Source organism: Eptesicus fuscus, chromosome 4, assembly GCF_027574615.1.
Source record: "Eptesicus fuscus isolate TK198812 chromosome 4, DD_ASM_mEF_20220401, whole genome shotgun sequence".
Lineage (NCBI taxonomy): Eukaryota > Metazoa > Chordata > Mammalia > Chiroptera > Vespertilionidae > Eptesicus > Eptesicus fuscus.
Window position 1 is genome coordinate 86,070,554 of NC_072476.1, and position 19,575 is coordinate 86,090,128.

At 43.4% G+C, this 19,575-nt stretch overlaps 1 long non-coding RNA gene across 5 annotated transcripts in view; it reads right to left on the minus strand.

Moving 5' to 3' along the window:
• LOC114230093 (uncharacterized) overlaps positions 1-7,928 on the minus strand; it is a 45,170-nt gene extending 37,242 nt beyond the window's left edge. For 3 of the 5 annotated variants that reach the window (XR_008555703.1, XR_008555704.1, XR_008555706.1), the window contains exons 1-2: positions 7,724-7,928; positions 2,786-2,928 (exon numbers count right to left, since the gene is read on the minus strand). This is a non-coding gene — a long non-coding RNA (uncharacterized LOC114230093). Of the gene's footprint in view, positions 1-37; positions 236-1,105; positions 1,131-2,785; positions 2,929-7,723 lie in introns of those variants that run through there. The other 2 variants (XR_003615937.2, XR_008555705.1) reach the window with 2 other exon arrangements.
• Between the last annotated feature and the right edge of the window lie 11,647 nt (positions 7,929-19,575).

Here is a 19,575-nt window from a genome sequence, read left to right on the forward strand (position 1 = left end):
ATTGTATTCAACCCTAAAATCAAGCTCCCAGCTGACATTTTGTATTAACAGTATCAGAAAGCAGGCCTGTTTGTCTTTTAAAAACAGTTGCTCTGTGGTAGCTGTGACTTGCAGCCGTGCACGCAGGCCCTCTCTGCACATGCGGGCAGATGGACTGGTGGGAGGGAGGTGGCCCACCTGGACTCTGAGACCCCATGACCACTGCGAGGGTGAAACACAACCTCAGACCCTGCACCTTGAAAAATGGTGTCAAAGAAAACAAAGAGGGCTTTAAGCACATTGCACTTAATGAATTACTTTTTATGTCTGTATTGAAATAAATTCAAAGTCAACCTATGAAGGATAATCAATAATGAATGTAGAGTCCAGATTCAAAATGCTACCGCTGAAACTGACAGTCCCCAAATAATTCACCTGTTTTCATTCTTCCTGGCTGTTTTCAGGGTTTAGCATGAGGCTATCCATCAGTCTTAGTAGCAAAGGGAAAGCAGTAGCTAACTTTGTCCACAGACATTTTGGAGGCCTCGGAGACCTGGGCCCTGGGTATAAGCTGTTGATCTCTAACGTTCAGATGGCTGGTCTGGAAGGAGAGCGATGTCCAAACAAGCAAAGTGACAAATGCAGGTCCCTGGGTGAGTGTGACAGCACAGGAATGTACAAGACAGGGAGCAGGGGCTTGTCTGCTGGGGGCTGTACAGCGAGGACCCCACAGGTAGAGATGCCCACTTGCCCTGCCTGCATGGTGCCTCGAGGCCAGCAGGAGGGGGGAGGCTGTTCAGCAAAGGTATGTGCACACACTTAGAGGGAAGAATAGGCCAGGAAGCCTCTTTAAAACTGTTGTTGCTTAGATAATGGCACTGGTGCCATAACACCTGTCAGCTTACACAGCACCTAATTACAGGTCTTCCCTTACCTGCTAGTTCCCTAGGAGAGTGGAGTGGACTACGGTTCCATGTCACTCAAATGAAACCATGTAACATTGTACTGTAGGATTTTTAATGCAAATATGTCCAAACCTAACGAATGTGTTACTCAAGGGCCCAATTTTTCCCCCCATAATTGTGAACTATCTCTGCAAGCATTTGATTTCAAACTAAAAATGAAGTCACATCATGTTCTGGTTTAATGACCTTTTTAAAAAAAAAATACAGTCGATCACTTATAAAATTTAAAAATTCCAACTTAAAAACAACAACACAGGGAGAATATGATTATGCAAATTACACTGTTAACAAAATTTACACATAAATGAGAACATTTTTTTTTCCCCATCAGAGTTCTTATTATAAGGAAACCCTGGGACTTAAATTATCTGCAGAGGAGTACAGTATAAAAATGTATTAAAAGCTGTAAAAACTAAATTGAAATGTCAAACATAGTTATTTGTATTAAAACCCAACGAAACTAAACCAAACAGGTGATGGGCCTTCATAAGCCATCTGTTGAAATGGAAAACTCATTTTGCTCTTCTGGGCCACTCTAGTTTCATCAACTTCACCATGGGTTCCTCACTGGGCAGGTCCAGTTCCCCCAGTTGCTCATAATTCTTGAAATTCACTATGTGATTTCTGCTTATATAGTAATTTTGGACGTCTAAATTCCAGGGCCAGTTTTTTGGTTTTTTTTTAAACATCTTCAGCAGAATTTCCAGAGCATTTTCACCTAAAAATGTAGACCTAATACCTAAGAGCCCAGAAATTATATAAAATGCTATGAAAAAGGTGAACCCACAGCAGCATAGCAACTTCTTATTTGAAAGGATTCACTTGTTTGAGCGGAGTTCCTCAGCCCTTCCTCTGTCCCCACCTCTTCCTGCCCTTTTTCTTGTGCACTTTTAGGCCTGACCACGCCCCTGGGGCCCCTGGATCTTCCCCCAGACAATGCAGCCTCAGGGCTGAAAGCATGTAGCTGTGACCAAAGGCCCCACCCACTGGAGCTTTTCAAGTTGATGGGAAGTAGTGACACTTGAGCAGGACATGGCTGGCTTGTTGGATCCTGACAACCAGCTGTGTGCACTCCTGCAGCCTGGAGACTTGTGTGACCCCCACTGTCTTCCAGATCCGCCCGGGGCGGCCACAGCTGGGCAGCTGCATTGGGAAAGCTAACTGAGCAGAAAGGGCTCCCCAGTCTGGCCTCTGATTTCTCACATTTAATTACCTGATTCCCCTTTCCTGTAGTCATGGAGAAAATGGAATTACATCATGCACCATGTAGCTCTGGAAAAGCATTGAATGTTTCTAATAGAGCCACTGGTGACAGGCACAAAGGGCGTGCCCCTCATTTCACATCGGATATTAGCCCTTCCAAACAAGTGTAGGCCTGCCCGCTCTAAGGGTCTTCAATAGGCAACAAAGGAGAACGGGTTTCTATCCTGTCACTCGTAGCACCTCACAGAAGAAAAACTTCATTTAGCTTCCCTGGTCTAGCCAAGCCTCCTCCAGGTCTTCAGGACTGGGAAGAACTTTTAGAAGCATTGACTTTTAGCTATCAATACAGATTTTGTTTAAATCTGGGATTCCCCCTCCCCCCAACCACCATATGTCACCTTAATCCCTTTAGATACATTTTCATCTTAAAGCTTACTCAGCTGCACCCTTGCTTTTAAGCCAATTCCTGATATTTTATAGAACTCAAGGATGAAAACATCCTCCCAAGCGCAAATAGAACCCAAAGGACACAGTAATTCCTCCACATTTAGACAAAAGAGATGACACTATAACCACATATGCAGATAAATCCCATCTGGTGCCATATGACATAGTTGGGTTGATAGATGGTTACTTACCTCTCAGTTTGAATTATGTGGCAAGCCCTAGGAGGCCTCATCATAGTCCTGGCTGATGTTAAGATGATTTCAATAGCAGACATAATCACCTATTAGGACTCTGTTTTCAAAATCCCTCTTGCTTCAAAGGTGTAGTCTGTGTTCTATTTATCAAAATTAGCAAGTTAAAAAAAGAATTTTAATTTTCTATCACCTACTCATCTGTTAAAATACTATTTTATCGAAGAAGCAGGCAATCATTACTACAATGGAGTGAAACAAGCAACACACACACACACACACACACACACACACACACACACACTCAAAACACAAAAATCAGGATTTGTATGTCTATTTTGCCATAAGCTATTGGGTATTGATAGGAAGTAGTTCTCTGGCATGAATTTGATCCTATTAGCATAGATGAGTTGAACTCCTGCCCAAAGGACCTCATGGCAGAGTGAAGATTGTGGAGGTGTTATCATAGCAATGAGTTAATTAATATTAATGATCAGAAGAGAGCAAAGGAGAGTCCAGACAATATGAGCATGGTCATCTGGGCAGCTTTACCAGGAAGCTACAACTTCACTCTCTCCAGGGAACCACCAGTTTGTTCCCTGCAGATCACTGGGGGGAGGGAACAAACAAAGGGAGAGATGGGTGCATTCACAGTGAAGTCAGGGTGACACAGGAAAGGTGCTTATGTCACCATCAGATTCAGTCTAGCCTGGGGAACAATGAATGGCAAGGGGGGTGGACCCCTTCTGAAGTGCACATATCTTGAAAGGTAGATTGGTTAGTTTGAAGAAGCTCCTGGTTAAAATCCCAGACAAAGAGTTCTCTCACTTCTGTTCCCACTTGTTGGCTCTGGCTCTCTCTTGTTCATGACCCATATTCACCCCTTCACTCACCTATTCTCTCTCCATAGCCATGTGGCCTTAAGCAGCTGTATGGTCCATGAATATGCAGACTTTACATGTGGGATGCTGGACTGGACTGCACTTTGATATGGAACATAAATTCCGGGCAGTGGCCTTAATTCTGGCCCTGCTGAAGATGAGATTGCACTTCTTCCATGGGGAGAAGTACAGAGATGAGACCTTGTAAGGGAACCCTCTTAATTTTACATAATCAATAAAGCTTCCTGTGAGGGCCTCCGGAAGTTATTTTTGTTGAAGAACCCCAAGAATTCCACTTCCATTGATAATGGTCTTATATATCCTAATTTCAAAAACATTGAAATCTAGTAGAAAAGGTAAAATATGAACAAGCAAATTCTCTACAGAAGGTAGATTAAGGGCCATGAGAGGGTCACATAGTATATTATTGGGGACTAACAAGCTGAGGAGTCACCTTGAAAGTTTTGAGGACTTCTGGTCAAGTATTCTGTGAAGTTTCTATCAGTTGGGATTTGTCTGCTGTTTTGCTCATGATTTTTCATGACTGGAGTTATGGGTTTTGGGAAGGAGACCACAAAGTTAAAGTGCCAGTTTCCTCACACATTATCAAGGGGATGTCCTGTCAACATGACTTGTCACTGTTGGTGTTGACCTTGGTCATCTGACTAAGGTCATGTTTGTCATGTTTATTTACTGTAAAGTATTCCACCCCTTTTCCATACTGTACTTTTTGGAAAAAGTCACTATGGAGAGTCCACAATTAAGAAGGCAAGAGTTATACCCCAAAATATTGGGGATTTTTCTGCATAGATTTTATTTATTCTTCATGGGAGGGTATTTAAGAGGGGAGAGCAATATGAAGGATATATTAGCCTGCCTTTCAGTTAAAGTCAAGCTCATCAACAGGACCAAGGAATATGGGGGCCAATTTGGAGGCTGGAGAGAATGTAAAACTGGCAATACTCTATCAACTGGAAATGGGGTTAATTTTCCTGTTTTGCCAAGCAATATCATGGTTTTACTTATGTACCATGGAACCAAAATAATTTCAGGTAAGAAAAACAACTGTGATGTTTGTATGTGATTCCCCATTTTTCTCCCTGAAAGATGAGATAGGCAACATCACATCTCCCACATAGTTTTCATAAGCTAGAATAGTTCCAGGACATAATTGGGTGAAAAGGGTTACTTCTTACAAGAACTCTTTTTTTTTTTTTTTTTTTTTTTTTAGTTCCTCCCTCTGTTCGAAATATCAGAGAGAATGCAGTCAAATATCTCAGGTCCTGTGTTTCATGGATAACATAATTCATATGTGCATCCAGAATATGCCCATATAGTCACTAAAATGCACTTCAGCTATATTTGTGTTATTGGTGATAACTGGTCTTTTGGAAAACAGAAAGGTCATTCATTTTTATTTTGTTTTTAAGATGGGTTTGATCTAACAAATTTTGCTTGGGACTTGATGATTTGAACTTTCTTTTCAATATTCACTTGCGTATAAGAATCAGTAACATTTCTAAAGTCACATGAATATTTTTTTTTAGTTTTCCCTTCCCAGCGGGGTCCTGTGCACAGAATGCCTGGGTTCCTGGTGAAATGGCTTTCTTGACCAGTAAGTGGGTGCATGTTTGTTTCTTAACTCATCAAAGTGTCTGCCCAACTGGCCCTGTAATCAGATGGAGATCCAGAATTCCTCTTCATTTGTAGAGTAGTTTCCCTTCTGTTAATGACTGTTCCCTTCAATGTCTTTCTCTGCATTTATACACAACTGCCACACTCTCCAGAGCTGAGTGTCACCATCAAATTCACTGTTGGGATGTTTGAAGCTCAGTCTCTGTAGGCACTACTCTTCTGAGCCTGAACTCCCAGGGGATATGATTCGCATAGAACCTGGAGTGAAAAGGGGTGGGGACAGCATGGCCCTGGGGAGCTCTTTCCACTCCCCACTGGGACTTTTGGAATAGCGATGACTAGGAGGCCATGGATGTTTCTGTTTAAGGATGATCTTTTGAAATGTAAGGTGTGGGAGCAGCAATACAGAAGCTGGCCACACGCAATCCTATCTAATAAGGAGGGAATATGCTAATTGACTGTCACACCTTCAAAGATGGTGGTGCCCAGTCTCCTCAGCCCCACTGGGGCGGCAGGCACGGGACACGGCTGTGTCCAGCTGCTCTGTGCGCCTGCCTCTGGAGTCTTCCAGTCCCCTCAGCACCCCAGCCACCCAGGGCGGCCCGAGGCACAGAAAAGCCTTGGATGTTGGCTGCCCAGCCACCCAGGGCCGGCCTGAGGCACAGACAAGCCTCGGATGGTGGCTTCCCAGTTGCCCAGGGCCGCCCAAGGCTCAGGTAACCAGGGCCGGCAGAGGCTTACGCTGCTGGCAGTGGCAGCATTAGAGGTGTGACGGGGGTGTCACCTTCCCCTGATTGCTGGGTCACCTCCTTCCCCTGAGGGCTCCCAGACTGTGAGAGGGGGCAGGCCGGCCTGAGGGAACACCCCCTCCATTGCATGAATTTTCATGGCCTCTAGTTTTTATATAATCTGGGAAGCTTGGGATACTCTACTTGTCTCAAGTGAATGACTGAGACAAGCAGAGTATCTGATGGACTGAATACCCACTGGGATTCACTGGAGTAATAAAGGAATTTAGATCTATGTGGTGCTCACTACCTCTGTTCCATGGCCATGAACAAAGCCCTACATACCTGCTCTCAGCTTCCTTTCTCAAAGTACCCTGCCTCTTTCTGTCCCTCGTGATCAGAACAGCGTAAGCAAGGGATAACCTCCACATTTCTGGGAGATACTCAATGAGTGCAGGTCTGTGCTGGAGAGGAGCCTGGAGGTGCTAGCACAAAGGGACTTGGAAGGGGTGTGTTCCCCAACCGATCTGTGTCCTAGACATTCTGGGAGGACTTTACATTATTTCTCCTTTTGCTACCCACGTGTGGCTTTTAAACCTTCACTTTATATCACTCTCTGGAGATCACCTTATACAGAAAAGCTCCTTCCCCAGCCCCTTCACTCCCATCCCAAAACTTTACAGGCAAAGCAAGGGTTTTAAATGCCAAGATGACATGATAGACTTCACCCCCAGGGTTCCCTTCCTCCCAATTTTATGTGACCTCCTTTCATGATGCTCAATGGAGAGAGATGGGGTACCTGGAGTTACATCCAGGACAGGTTTTATGTTTAGAATCTTCAAGTCTTCAGCACAGGAGTTATCCCTTTGTTACATCACAGTCCTTAACAATACAATCTCACTTTTCATAACATGTGCAATGAGCAGTGTATTTGAGGGAGAGTAAGACAAGAAATTATAAAATCTTTACTATAAAAGCAAACTACCAGAGAAATACAAATGAATACAATGGAAAGGGAACTTGTACAGCCCATGACTGGGGTCATAGTCTGTTTACACATGTACCCTCTTGTCAGCCTAAGGTTTCAAAGAGAGGATTTAAAATAAAACTCACTTCACATTTCCTGCCAAATGGGTTTATTTTGTTTTTCTCAAATGTTTTTATCTTCAGAATCTTACAGTCCAAGGGGCACTCCTCTCTCTAGAATCTTACTTAATCACTTGAAAGTAAGTGGCAGTAGAGGCCAGCCCAGCATGCCTTCACCAATTGCTCCACAAATCAGCTAATTAGGTGATTAAGTCATTAAAGAGATATGCACATCTGAAAAGCTGTCACCCAACCACTCAGGAGGGATAAAGTCCCAATTCTGACTTTCTTCTCACCAGTCACCCTTTATACTGAAAGGTGATTAACTCAGCCTTGCTTGCTTTTTTTTCTTTTTTCTTTTTTTTTTTTAAGTAGAAAAGGAGAGACTAAAGCCAGGAAGCCAGGAAGCTTTTCAGGAACAACCTTTGAACAAAGTAGAATAACAAATGCCTCTTTCTTGGGGGTACCTTGTGAAGAGCAGGATTTCAGGATTTCCATAGCCAAAGGCCAAAAGGACTTCAATAAGTGGTCCAGAGTGGGTACACAATGGTGACTTGGGATTTAGGGATTTGCCTATCAGATCATTAACCCGATTAGTAATCCAATACCTTTTGATGTGGACCTTCTTAGACACACCTTTTGTCTTTGCTAAATGAAGAGACGGTGTTTTGTGTTGTGGTTTTTCCCAGGTGACTCCTCTGGATTTCCATAGAAGTAGCACAGAGCATTTGCACAAAGAGATACTTCCTGGCTTAATCTCCTTGATGCAGCAAATCCAATTTTTGTACTCTTTATCTTTGGAAGGGAGAGTCTGTGGGAAAAGGAAAGAGAGAAGGAACTGATGTTTTTGTTTTATTTTGTTTTGTTTTTAAGAAGTTATATTATGAGAATGAAAACACTAAACATGTCAATAAGCCATGCTGAGTTTGAAAGGTCATTGGTCTAACAAGATGACAATGACTTCCATTTAAATATTCATGAATGCACTAATATTCTTGAAAGTAAGGTGACATGACACACAGCATGCAAGTGACTGCTGAAAAGATGCATCACACTGCTCAGGCAGTGACTCTAGGGTTTGGTCTCCACCATCCAGCCCTTCTGCACCCCTCCTCCTATAGCAGAGCCCCACCGGTTGCCTGTGCATTTGTGTCATAAGCAAGTGCCACCATGAAACAGTGTGGAGGCTTCTGTTAAGTCCGATCTAAATTCAGATTGATGTACTGTTGATCAGATGCACTGACCCAGTCAGTGCCTGTGCAGTTGATCGTGATGAGACTCAAAGGCCGCTCCTGATGTCAGACTGGAACAAGAATGAGGCACAGTGTCAGACCACTGGGAATACACCCAGACCTACTATGTAAAACACTCCTGCAGACATAAATTCAGAAGCAACAGCATTTATCTCACATTCAGAACTTGTGTCTACATTTACGACTGTTCAGTTAAACATTACTCCCTGTACCAACTGTGCAGTCACTCTTCTGGGCTGAATGGCATCCTTTAATTCACAAGTTCAATATTGATATGTGAAGCTTGAGCCACTTTTTAATAAGTGTGACACATGGTTACTAGGCTGTTTGCACTAAAGTAAATGTTTTATCCCACATCCTTCATAACTACCATGTGTACTAAATACCCAATCCTTGGACAAAATGGACCCCAGTACTTATTGATAATTGTGCACACAGGTGATGCTTTAATGGTGATGTACCTAGGACCCCAAGAAAGTGAGGCAGTGAGTGAATGCCAGTGACTGTCATGGATGCCAATGAGGAGTATGAACTTGAAACTGACATTAATGTGGTACAAACAAAAAATATATCTATACATTTGGGGTGGTTAGCACACAATACATTGTACAGATAATATGTTGTAGAATTGTGTACCTAAAACCTATGTAATTTTCTTAACCAGTGTCACCCTAATATATTCAATAAAAGGAATGTATGTATATATATATATATATATATATATATATATATATATATGGCCTGTGTAGTGATTCTGGTCCCACTGGATGGGAAACACAGCAGAAGCATCCTTGTCCAGATGATCAGTTATAATAGCTGCATGATTGCCCCTTCATATCCACTTCTCATCTGCAAATAATTTCCTCAAGACTATGCAAGATTTCAAAGGGAAATTGCTTCCCTTAAGTTAAAGTAAGGCACATAAAACTGTTAGCATATTTGGCATAGTAATCTTTATGGTATTGAGATTATTTCATCTATCCCCCAATGCCAAAATACTACAATTTGCATTTGTTTTGCTTTGCTATTTCTCTCACTGTTATTTGTTGTATCACAGCATCAAATAACTCATAGGTATTGAATCTGACAAAACGTGATCTATGAGTCCAATGGCTACATGGGTTTACTAGTAAGGTTGTGTACATTAAAACGTATTACACACATCTGTTGATACATATTTTGCATGCTTAATTAGATTTTCACATTGGATGAGTATCTGTCAGTTCTCCTCAAAAGGATCTTTCACACTGTTTTATGTCTCCCCTGGCTTTTTCACTGTCCAGGGATAGAATACCTGTTCTTTATTAATTAATTAGAGTAGGAGTATGTAGGTTGATTTTGTTTAGCTTAAAACACTATGTGACAGTTCTCATTAAAACTATTAATTTTAGTTCAGTACAGCTTGTTTTCCTCCTACACTCAGAGCACTCAACATGCTGTCTACTTGTGATCTCTCTCTCTCTCTCTCTCTCTCTCTCTCTCTCTCTCTCTCTCTCTCTCGCGCTCTCGCTCTCTCACACACACACACACACACACACACACACACACGCACACATCATACTGGGCATGGCTCCTGGTGCACATGCCCTGCTCTCTTCCCAGGGACTCTTGCTTTGCACATGTGCTCAGTTGACCATTGACTTCAGCTCCAATATATCTGACATTTAGTTCTTCCCTTAGAATTTATTAGCCTTTTCCTTCATCTTTTTCAGAGGATCTCAGCACTTTTAATGGTGGATCATTTTTCATGAAAGCAGAGAGCTTTTTTTGAATGAGCTCCCACTTTATTAGTATGTCTGGAAGGGTGCTCGTTTACACTGCTTGGAAATTTACCATAAATTTTCATAAGAGAGAACTTTCAGTTTCAAAATAGAAGTAGCCTTTTGTTAGCAGGGAGCCATCAGCCCTCGTGACCATGGCTCTGCTGTGGCTTCACCAAAGTCCCTCTGTGAGCCTCCAGAATTGTGTTTTCCTTGTTGGTTGTTTGTTTGATTCTGGAAGAAACCTTCTTCTGTGCAAACCATCTGACAATGGGTTTGCTGGCAAGGAGATCAGCTACCAGACTTGAGCTGCAATATGGAAATCTAATGGAGTAACATCAATTTGAGAGAATTTGCATGAGCACAGTTGGGAGAGGGAGGGCGAACTGCTCTGAGAAGGAGAAATCAACTCAGTAATGAGGAGCATTTGAGCCCCAGCTCCCACCGTCAGTCCCTTGGATCTTGGCAATCAACCTGGGGAAATCGTGGACCAATGGGGGATCTCAGAGATGCTGCTCCTGCACTTGGCTGCTCAAAGTTGACCACTTTCAGATGCAGCTGGACTGAAGTCTGCATGCTAATTTGGCCCCCAGGTCATCCCAGCTACACCTAAACACAGGTTTATGCACACAATGCCTTCTCCAAAGGTATTTATTTGATTTCCGAAATTGGACTAGATTAATAAGAATGACACTAACCTGAAACATGTTCCATGAGAAGACGCCAGGAAAGCTAGGGGAACAGCTCTGGCACAGAGAAATGAGAAACCAGGCCCAGGTGAAGGTGCAGGGTTCATGGGCCCTGTCCAAGATACTGCTCACTAAAAAGTCACCTCTAGCCTTCACTGTCCCAGGCCCAGGCTGGTAGCCTGAAGACAGTGTGTGGACTTGGGATTTTTAACCTCATTTTATAGGAAGGCTGACTGGCATTACTGAGAACCTCAAATACCTCAGGCTAATGTTGAAAAATCTTAACTATTCACCCCATGGGTCAGTCCAAGATGGCCCCCAGTCCTCTGCCAGGCTCAAGAGGAGGAAGAGAAGAAGGGGAAAGATGTAGGGTTGACATCTGTGGTGAGGGGCCCTGCAAGCTACTGTCTAGAAGACCAGGTGGAATTCTGTGCCCCTAAGGAGCATTTCTGGAAAACTCCACAGTGATTTCCATGAAGTATGCAATGTCACTGCCTCAGGTGTGAGCAATCTCTGCAGAGAATGTCCCTGAGTGTGTGGCCACTCATCTTCTCCTCAGCCTCATAAGCTCCTCTCAGAACTGAGGCTGGGTGCTCAGACCACCAGACCATACAGTAGCCTCTCCTCCTCCTGAGACATTTGCATGGGTCTGAGGGTTTGTATGCTAGCAGCAATAGCATCCTCCGTAGTCAAAGAGGGGAGGGAGGCAAAGTTAGACTACTTTCTGACCAACATGCTTTAATTTCTGCAAGCACACACACAGACACAGACACAGACACAGACACAGACACATACATAGGATACTTTTTTTCTGAATGTAAAAAATATCATGCTAGTTATAGCTATTTTGACAAAACAAAAATATTTATAATACAGATATTTTCACAAGTCAAATATATTTATATATTAAAATCTTACTTTAGTCTCTCAAAACTGTATTTTGCTCTTCTAATGTTTAATACATTTGTAATGCCAGATTTAGAAGACATTCTGAGAGGTGATGTTGGACTCACCATGGAGGCAAAACTTTGATTTAAATAGAAAGGTGACAGAGATGAGAAAGGCCACATCGCCCAGAGATGAGAAAGGCCATAGCTTAAACTATTAGAATAAACAGTATTTACTAAAAGACACTTCACTGAAGGCTAAGGAATGGCTAGGAAGAGAAGGCTGTTACCTCCTCACCTTGCCAGGTATGTCCTTAAACATGTATGTGACTTTAAAAGGTCCTTAAGTAGGTGCTGACCGGGTGGAGAACCTTGTGGAGATTTTTCACAACCATCAAAAACAATCCCACAGTGCTCATTTCAGCTGGAAAGATCTGTAATTTTCCATTTACCTCAAATAACGTATTAGGGACTAATCCATCCACCAGGAATTTTAATTCACTTTTTGAAAGAATGTTAAAAAATGGAGACATTTAGTATTGGGCTTATTTATGTATTTATGTCATTTTTTAAAAAGGAATTCTTGTTACTTTTTTCAAAGACATTTCAGTCTAGGATCCATACATAGAACTTGTAATTGAATGCAAGGAGGAATTTTTCCCTGTAACCATTGTCACCAGGGCCGAATGAAGTGATAAAGCAGCTTGCACATACTTTTTCTAGGCTCAGTGACTTCACGGTCAAGAGCTGTTTTGTTTTTCAAAGACTTAGAGTCCTCTACTTCCAACTAAAATTTATATGGTTTGCTAATTGCCTACACGTAAGGAAGGGTGAGCGTGCAATTTCCTTTCACTGTAATTTGAAATCCCATAATTATGGTTTCTCGTCATCCACTGGGGAACTGCAGGCTTGGCAAGCTGCAGGCATGGGGGTTGGCTCTCGTGGTGGCATGTAATACTGGCACAAAGCTCTATTTTGTACTCAAACAATTTTTGCTGGCTTTGGTATTTTAATTTAATGAAAGACTAATAATTCCAGAAATTCAAATTTAAGCACTGTTCTTTTTATTTTTAACCACCAGGAGTAACAATAATCACTAGTTCTCCTTTAAAAATGTAGAATTCAACAAATTAACTTCACAGACTTTTTCTTGGACTTATTTTAATTTGGCTTTAATGTTATAAGTCTAAATCTTGAAACATTTATATCTCTGGTTTCAGTTAAACTAATAAAGTATTACTATATTAATAATTGCTACTCACTTTATTAAGAACTATAGACATCAAATCCTTTATATTCAAGAAGAGAAAGCCCTTGGGCTCTAAATACTTTGGCAAATAGGTCCTTAAGATGTAATTGAGTATAACATAAGGTCTGATTTAAAACATGAATTAAAACTAAGGGCACTACTTCTATTTGCAAATCGTTAAGGGGCTGACTTAGAAGATAATTCCTGTGATGCCATTTTAATAGGGACTCACTGAAATTCGAGGCTTGTGCTTGAGGTGAGCTTCAAAAATTTTTGTGCACATGGCCAGCACCTTCAATATCGCTAAACTATTTGAAATAAATCTGTAATATCCAAGGTAACAAAATGGAGAAGCCTGAAGGAAATGGCACACTCAATTAAAACGATTCATGAGCTGCCTTGTGAGAAAGCATAATTTAGGAGAAAATGCCTTAATACTAGAGACCTTTGGAGTCCTAGATGAGCAGTTGCCTTCTCATCCAATAGTATCCAAACTGAGATCAATTCTGCAATTGAAATTGGCAATGGTGGTTGAAAAGCACAGGCTCCTGATGGATAGGAGCCTGTGTTACCTCCTGGTCCCACCAGGAGCTAGGTAACTCAGTGAAGACTTGCTGAATTATATTGGGATTGTTCAAGGCTAAATGCTAGGTGCTACAAAGGTGATTAAGGTATAGTTTTAAGCCTACACAAAATACCAAGAAGAAAAGTTATCTATGTGCATAAAAAGCTATAACACAAGAGAGACTGGTAATTGATAAGAGTAACAGTATTGTGGATGTGGCATTCCCTGTTTAGAGAAGGGGCATTTAATAAATACAAACACCAATAGTGTGTTTGTGTGTGTGTGTGTGTGTGTGTGTGTGTGTGTGTGTGTGTATAATGCAAATTAGGCCGGGACATAACAGTCACAACCAGCTCAGGAGGAAGGGCCTGGCATGGGCCCAGAGCCTGAGAGAACAACAGACAGGGCAACCTATGCCCAGCCCCAGAGCCAGAGAGAACAACACGCAGTGGGGCTGGCCCCCAGCCCCAGCCCTGAGGCCATGGCGTTGGGCTGCTGGGGCCGGAGCAGTGGAGACACAAACCCACAGGGGGGCCGGCCCCCAGCCCCAGCCCTGTGGCTGGGGGCCAGGTTTCGATTCTGATCAAGGGCATGTACCTAGGTTGCAGGCTCCTCCCTGGCTGGGGCCCAGGTCAGGGCTCATGCAGGAGGCAACCAATCGAAGTGTGCCTCTCACATTGATGTTTCTCTCTGTCTTTCCCTCTCTCTTCCATGCTCTCTAAAAATCAATGGGAAAATATCCTCATGTGAGGATAAAAAAAAAAAAAAAAGAAAGAAATATATCCTATGAAAGAGACATCTTGAAAATGCCTAAAGAAAGTTGTCATTTTTTTGTGTTGAAGGGACTGGAGTCCATGTTGATGAAAACACTTTGGTGGCTGCGGTGGCCAGCAGTGGCAGCAGCAGTGGGGTGATGGGGGTGGTGCTTTCCCCTGATCAGCCTGGTTGCCTCCCACAGAGGAAGGCCAGACTTCGGCTTAGGCTCGCTCCCCACGTAGGACATCTCCTGAAGGCTCCCAGACTGTGAGAGGGGGCAGGATGGGCTGAGGGACATACACCCCCACAGTGCACAAATTTCGTGCATGAATTTTGTGCATACTTTAATCTCATGCTTTCTCAGTCCATTATTGCATTTAAATATGGAATTTGAACCAGTTATTTTTTAAATCTCATTTTGTTTTTTACCACTTTCCATTCTAAAATGTATTGAAAATACAGTTGTAAAAAAAATAAAGTTGAGATACTCTAGTTTATTCTCTCAAAAAGTGAGAGAAGTTGCAACTCATGCTTAGAGACACTGAGTAAGGTATGGAGCCTTTTACTCTTATAAACAGGTACACACACACACACACACACACACACACACACACACACACAGTGTCACACAGTATTGGTTCATGTTAAATGATGGGAGCTAACTCAGGACTGGACCGAGAAGCTCAAATGGTACCCCTATCTCCTCTTTCTATTTATTTCTCCCCTGTGTGTTTTGATTTCATCATTGTACAGCACAAATTGATTTGTTCAGTGAAGCTAGAAAGGAATATTCACCCTGCTCACCAAGCCTCATGGAGACGGAAGTTCTTTGAGCCTCCCTCTGCCAACCCCAGCAATAGCCTCAGATGGGCTCTGTTGGATCCATGGAAACATCCTTGGCTCAAGAATTATTGCCAGAGTAAAGGGGCATTGTTATGTCTAAGGCTGGGTCATGTTGCCCATCCTTCACAAGAGGTGAGGAAGAAGAGCCTCATGAATGACAGATTCATTCAGCAACAGGGGATAGGGAAGGGCAGCCTCCCCAAGAAAGGCATGTGGGGTCATCAACCAAACACCAACATCAACTCTGTGGAGGAGGTGGCACAGATGGCAGCTCTTTATGTCTGAACCCATTGCTCTTTCTACCAGAACACCTCACCTCTTAGAGATAAGAGACTAAAAACACAAAATGAATCAGAACTCTAGAGTAAATAAGAACTTGAGATCATAATATCCACACAGAACTAGACAGTTTCATGTATTCTATGCCATATTCTCATGTCAAATGTCAAATTCTTAATGAAATGACATCTGATCATGTGAACACTGAGCAATGGCTAGACTTTTCATCTTGTCCCCATGCCTGAATCTGCCCTGCTTCTGAGACCTGGCTTCAATGACCTCCTACTCTGACTCCCTCACTGCACATGACCATCTCTTACCCCAAGCAGAGGTAGGAAAAGTGCCAGCTGGGCTTTCCCCTCAAAATTACAGAGTTCAAGAACCCAGACACTTATAAAATTTGAGCAGAAAACGCATTTCATCGTTTTTCCTGGCACAAGGACAACGAGCACTGGTCCCAGGCTATTCAGATTTGTACATGTAAATGGTGGTCTCTGAGTTACAGTCTGGACCTAATGAAATACATGAAAAAAAAACATGTAAGACTGTACTGTGTATATTTCCTACAGGCAACTATGTCTATTTGTCTCTTGCATTCCTATTTCACTTATACAAAGATTCTCTCCTCTTTCCTCATTTGGTGTTCTAAAGGTGGAAGACTAGTAAAGCAAGTATCTCAGAAAACAATCAGCAATCCCTTACATCCAGTCCACATGTATACATAAACACACACACATACATACACAATTACACACATACTCAACATATAAACATGCAAATGTAAACATACACATGCACATGCATACAAATATATGAACATGCACACAAATACATACACACATTTGACACTGGAAAAATGGCAAGGCATGAGGCCTCTGAAAAAGCTGTGTGTGTCAGTGCCAGACTAGCTTGCTCTGAATGATGTGACCACAGAAAATCCAGGTCCAACTCAGCCAAGAGTAGATCACAGTTCAGAAGGATCAACTGTTTATAGAGCTATTCTCGGAGTTGCTCTGTTCTTTCCTTGATGACAGCAAATGACATGGGTAACACCACTGGCTCCCTCTTTGTTAAGCTGGGGCTACTTCCAGATCACAAAGGAAATGTGTTCTCTCACTTTACCTGCATAAAACTCCATGTCATGCAGAATTGCAAGTGAAGAAACACACAAGGGGTACAAATTCAAGCCCTTAGTCTCCAAGTTACTACAACTTCATTACCTTGAAAAGATGCTTTCAACACATAACCAAATTGTGTGACCCCACCTGACGAGATATTTGATTAAATAGACTTTATGTGTGTAGTGCCTGGCTCATGGACCTGTGCCCTGTAGAAAGACAAATGAATAAAGCAATGCATGAATGACCAAATGAGAGATAATCTATAGATGTGGTTAGGATGAGCCCTTCAGAACTTGCCAGTTTCCTGGCTCTGCACTCTAGCCTTCAACTTGGGGTCCCATATCTATCATGGTCTGTGAGTGCTGGCTGCAGACCCCACACATCCCAGCCTGCTGCAATCTGTTGAAGGTATGATCTCTGAAAGAGATGGCACACTGGACAACAGTCCTCCCAGGTGCCACATGAACAACAACAACCTCCTTTTACTCCCTACCTAAGTCAATGGCTTTGGCATTCCTGTAATTCTCTAGGCTGACTGTATGTGAGCTCAACTTCAGAATTCATTCTAACCCTCCAAGTAGCATGCAGTCATTCATGGTTGGGGAAGGCTGAGCTTATGGGAAGGCACTTAGCAAGGTGGCTAATGCGTGGTGAGAGTTTAATAAACGTCAGATGTTTTGTCACACCATAAATCAGATCAGGATGGAAGGTACATGCTGAATACTCTACCTGCAGACATTGCATGAAAGGAAAACTCAATTACAGTAATTTGGAGTATATATTAAATACCTAATTTATTAAGATGATATCTGTATTAAAGTCAAACCACTGGTCATACATAGTATTTTTATGTATCTTCCAAATAAACAATTCTAAGTACATTACCAACATTGCTAGAAGTTAAGCACCCCTTATACACACACTCAGGCACACATATACTAGTACATATACACACACAGGTGTACACATCAGTACAGATGGATGAGTCATGCTTAAATTAACATACTTTGAAAATGAGCCTCAGTGTAGCATGATGCGGTCATACAGCACAGAACAAATAATTGGCACCAATTATTTGCACTTTGTCATCTGCCTTTCAAAATTTGAACTTCTGCTAGATGGAATGATGATAAAGTTGACTTCTATTTTCCTTTTTAAAGATTCTCTTTAATGTCCCTTTTGAAATGCCTCTTACTTCCCTAAAAGTACCTGTTTCAAGAGATGGGCTATTCTTCTCTTACTAGAGGCCTGGTGCACCAAATTCATGCAAGAATAGGCCTTCCTTCCCCTGGCTACCGGCACCGGCTTTCCTCTGGCACCTGGGACCTGGGCTTCCCTCAGGCCACCAGCAGGCATCCAGGACCCGGGCTTCCCTTGCAGCCTTGGCTTCATCCAGAAGGTCATCTGGAAGGACGTCTGGTCTAATTAGCATATTATGTTTTTATTATTATAGACTAGGGGCCCAGTGCACGAATTCATGCACCTTGAAAGGAACTGTGGGCTGTGAGGCTGCAGTGGGCACAGGGGCAGGTCTCGACCCATCCTCCATGCCCCGGCCCGGCCCCTCCTTCAGTGGTCCCGGGTCCCCTTTCTGCCCGCTGCCCTGCTCCTGCAGCCACCACTCCCACACAATGATGGCACCAGCCCCGTTGCACCCGCTGACAGCACAGAGCGATTGGGGCCGGTGATAGCAGCGGCTGTGAACAGGGCTGGCACTGTCAGCAGGTGCAAGCAGCTGCCCTAATCACCCCTCAGGAACAGGGGGAGGTGGAGAAACCTCAGGGGTAATAAGGGCTGGCACCTGCTGCTCACACCAGCTGACTGCACTGAGCAATCGGAGCCAGCGCTGGGCCCCAGCAGCAGGTGCGAGCACTAGGAGCAAAGAATTTTCAGTAACCACCAGAGACTTGCCCCTATGACAGTGACCAGCACCCCGCCTTGGTCTGGTGCCTCTGCTCACTTGCTCCACCATCCCACCGTGGCCAAGGCTCACCATGTTCTGCACTCTGCCGCCTGCTGCCTACCCCCATCATGTTCTGCACACGCCCTCTGATGGTCAGCACACATCATAGCAACTGGTTGTTCAGTTTTTCCACAGTTCGGTTGATTTGCATATTAGCCTTTTATTATATAGGATTATATCACCCAGGAATTGCTCGTCCTGGAGCAAAGACACTTGTGGGGAGAATAACTGGAAGTCATTGGATGGATGCTTTAAAGGAGCCCAGGCAAACACAGGACTAGGGAAACTAGAAACCCTGTCACCAGAAGATGCCCCCCTACCCTCCATTGCCAGAGCCAGCAGTGTCCTGGGAAAGGAAGCATCAGGCTGCACAGTCACCTGTGGCCATCCAGGATACTTCAGTGGATGTGATGTTGCAGGTGAGAGGGTACCACACTCCAGCCTCATGTGTCAGACAGTGTTTAACCTTTCTTGGAGGTTAAATCCTGTGCAAATAGCTTGGGCACCACAGTCAGGAGGAAGAACCTGGGGGCAGCTATGTCTGGGGAGGGCACACAGGAGTGAAAGGAAAGACAAAGAGGATTAGCCACACCTCCTGGTTGGCCATTTCTGGTGTAGGGTGACCAGGGTATTGAGTGAAGGAGACAGGGGACGTCCTGGCTTTGCACTTTCCTGTGGCCAGTCTCTGGGGGAGACGTGTGGCCACATGTGCAGGAATGGGGGCATTGCCAGAGGGCAACTCACTGGTGCTCTTTTGGAACCCACTGTCCACCTGACGGTCTGTCCCAGGGCATTGCCTCCCCTCAGCATCATCTCATCTGCCTCGCCTGGCTTTCTCTCCAGCTCCAAAGCCAACAGCTCAGGAAAGGCAGGTGGGCATGTTCTTTTTCTGGGAGACAACCTTCTCCTAGGGTAGTCTTGCCATTGCACCTTAAACACGCGGGGCTGCCAGGGACCAGCCAGTGGTCGCACTCCCCTCCACACGCAGTTAGGTTCTCATAGGACTGCATGTCTCCAATAAGTGAAAATCAAAACTTAGCTATAATCTGACAGTTAAGTGGCAGTAGCTGTGCTTATAGAAACAACATCCGAAAA